Source organism: Strix uralensis, chromosome 2 (genome assembly GCF_047716275.1).
Source record: "Strix uralensis isolate ZFMK-TIS-50842 chromosome 2, bStrUra1, whole genome shotgun sequence".
Lineage (NCBI taxonomy): Eukaryota > Metazoa > Chordata > Aves > Strigiformes > Strigidae > Strix > Strix uralensis.
Window position 1 is genome coordinate 74,280,125 of NC_133973.1, and position 3,747 is coordinate 74,283,871.

Here is a 3,747-nt window from a genome sequence, read left to right on the forward strand (position 1 = left end):
ATAAAATTCTTTTTTGACCATTCTACCTATCCTTAATTGTCAGTGAGGCATGAATTCTGTGCTGTGATAAAGATTTGTCCACTTTTTACTTCCTTCTTTGCAAACCCAGATAAAAAAAAGAATGCTTAAAATACAATAATCATAGAGATGAAATTCTTATTTTTAATAGTAAAAATGAAGGTAGCCTGTACATTATTCAGGAAGAAGGTAGAGATTTCTTCTCATGCTGCTCAGACCAGTTTTCCCTTGGCATAAAGCCTGGTGCTCATCTCAACAGAGAATTGGGAACCAGAGCTAACTTGACTTCAGCTAATTTCCAAACAAAACGCCTAGCATTATATGTGGTAAAGTTCAGCAATTCAAAAAAATTTGGCTTTAAGCCTAAAGATCCAATTCTTCAAATGCAACTCGTAAAGGAGGAGCTTCCAAAGGAGGGTCTTCCAAAGGTGGCTACTGCAGTATTCTGGTTCTGTGAGTAAATCTAATAACAGAGCCAGAAAGTAACATGCTGCTAGTTGCGTGTCTGTAACTGTGAAAGAGAGAGAGGTGCAAGTGTTAGGGAGTAGGAAGGTACTATTCTGTTCTTTAACTGAAGGCTCTGTTCTTTAACTGAGGGAAGGAAATCCAACACTCCAATTCTCCAGTGAACAGGGCTCATTTGATTCTAGTGGAAACAACTGAAATTTCAGTATCAGCAGAGCTACTATTTTTCTTTCAGAATTGCTGAGAATATCTAGCAGCGAATAACTCTTAATCAGACTTGTTTATTCACATTAAAAGTCAGTGCAGGTCACATTGTTCAATTGGTGCCATTTGGTCTGCACTTAGTCTTTCCTGAACAGGAAGTCCTTAAGATTAAAGATTGTATTTTTATGGTCCCATGCCTGCTTACCCCTAGCTATTACCTGAAGACCAATGTAACCAGGACTCAGTTTCTAGAAAGGATATTAACAACCATTAGTGTATGTGTATGTCAGGATGAAAAATAGGAGGAAATCAAAGTAGAGCAATATGGTGAAAGCAAAATTGTAAGAAACAGCAAAGTGATTGTTCACAATATTGGGAAGAAGGTGTATTCAGACAGAGGTATTTTCTATCCAGAGGTCAGCAGAGTGCTAGATCACTAGAAGGTATTTAAATTCAAGCAGCAAATGTGATTTAAATACCCCAAAGCTATTTGCCACTGGACATATATTTACGTCCATTTTATAAGGTATGAGGGATCTAAAGAGCTTGTTGTTCAGAAAAGCTAGGCTTTTTTCCCACCATAGCAGAAAACATGTAGTGGTACAAGAATGAGAAAGAAAACTAAGCAGAGTGAATAGTGTGTCTAGAAAGGCCAGGAAGACTGCTTTCATAAATTAATCATTCTGTCAGCTCTATTATTATATGGATGTTCATATTTCAATTTTATATTTCTCCTTTACTTCCTATAACTTACTCAAAGAATTAACTTGACAACATCTCAAAAAAAAAAAAAAGTAATTAGCATTTGAAATTAAAACAGCTATATACTATTTCAGCAGAAACATGTTTTGCCATTATACCTTAGGAACAAAATCCAAATGATCTTTCTGAAGAATGATTTTGTGATCAATATTTGCATAAGCAAACTGAACTTGATTACCTATGTTCTGCACTGAATCTGTGCATCAGGTGTCATTACACATTATCTGAATCAATGGGACTCTATAGCAACAACATGAGATACTTAGACAAAACTGCAGGCTGGATTCCTAGCTCATCCAGTGTCCAGTGAATGCAGTGGGACAGAGGTCACTGCCAGACAGATGGTTGTGGCTCCTGATCTCTGACCACACTGGCTACAAAAAAAGTCTGAGGCTGCAAAACCACCCATACCAGCCTTGTGCATTGCCAGGTCACATACTGTTTAAGTTTGCCTAGATCAGGAGTGGATGTATGAACTCACTTCTGTTGAATTTGCTCTGTTAATATGGAGTTTTATTATACTAGATTTGCAGTGACTGTGGGAGGACAGCCAACATTCAACACAGAATAAAGCTACACTGTAACTCAACTATCAGTTTCAGACAGCATTTCCACCAAATTAAGTAATCCCCACTTCCCATCACCACAGTCACCACTTCTCATTCCCATGTTGTTTTCTTCCTTGTGGTAAAACCATGTTTATCAGTAAATCCCAGGTTAAATTAACCTTTTCTTTCTTTCTTTCTTTCTTTCTTTCTTTCTTTCTTTCTTTCTTTCTTTCTTTCTTTCTTTCTTTCTTTCTTTCTTTCTTTCTTTCTTTCTTTCTTTCTTTCTTTCTTTCTTTCTTTCTTTCTTTCTTTCTTTCTTTCTTTCTTTCTTTCTTTCTTTCTTTCTTTCTTTCTTTCTTTCTTTCTTTCTTTCTTTCTTTCTTTCTTTCTTTCTTTTTCTGTACTGGTTTTCACCTAGGTGTGCTCCTAATGCTCTTCATTAAAGAAGGGAGTGTATAGAGGAGGGTATGAGCAGCTGGGTAGTGCAGGGCCAACTGCATGAGCATGGAGCAACCCCATTTGAGTGGTGCAGGCAGACAACTCATTTATCATGAAAACTGCTGGTATGGAGATGAACTATTGATGAGAGACAAACTGTGTTTGTTGGAGAACTCTGCATGGCAGAGAAATTCTCTGCTAAAATGACCAGGTGGGTTTTCTTTCTCTCTGTGCTTTTGGAATACTGCAAATGATAAGAAATAGAATGATTTAGTACTGTGGTATTCAATTTTACAAGCACGTTTCGAAATAATGTCTATCACAGTCCACATTTCTACTGCTAAAATCTCTCTGAAGACAGAACTTAATGCCTTGATGAGTATTGGAGTCTCATATTCACATATTAAGAGTATGAATAGGGAAGTCTGGAGGCAGGGCTAAAAATCCCAGTCTTCCCCAGAGAAGACATCATGCTAGGAGTAGTAAATCATTTTTCATACATAATGTAAGAATAATCTCCAGCTCCAGTAGTTCCACAGAAATGTTATAGACTGAAACAGAAGAATCCTATCTTTTCTTTAAACATCTTGTGTTTGTTTCAAAACCTTGTTCTTAAATAGATGTAAAGGTTTTTATGCTACAGATATTTACTTGCAGTTAAGCATCTCAGGCTGGCTTTTCTATCAAAACTCAGCAAAGAAATGGTTTCACTAAGTAAACGGATGAGATGAAATATTAATAAATTAAACAAGTCCAAAATAAAAGGGTTATTTAACTGCAGAAGTTGTTTATGAGGAATAAAGGGTTTTAATCTAACTTGCCATCAACATTTTCAAAAGAAAAAAACATTTTTCAGTTGTGGCTTGGTCAAATTCTTTGAAGTATTACTGTAACCCTGAGAAACTGGCTATTAGTCTCAACCAATTGCTGGACATTAGACACAACAAAAACAGGAAAAGTTCAAGAGTCTCTGTTGACTTTCCGCTTGATTGTAACAAACTACTCACTTTCTGCGTTTTCTTTTTTGAAGTGGAACTTTATAGAGCAAGGCCAGGCTTTGGTGTGTGTTTTTTTTTTCTTGATACACAAATTTCCCACCAACCTGTGCTCACTCTTTTAGTTCAAACAAGGAGGACTTGTGTTTGTATTTAATGTGCACACTGCCAATTCTTTTTAATTCAAAGACACCACTCCAGTGTACCTGAAATGAAAACCTGGAACGTCAGTGCATGGGTCAGAAGCAAATCTAGCTAGTAATTACAAGATGTTGTGAAATATCATGGCAATTAAATAGTGTCTACCTATTTAGAGA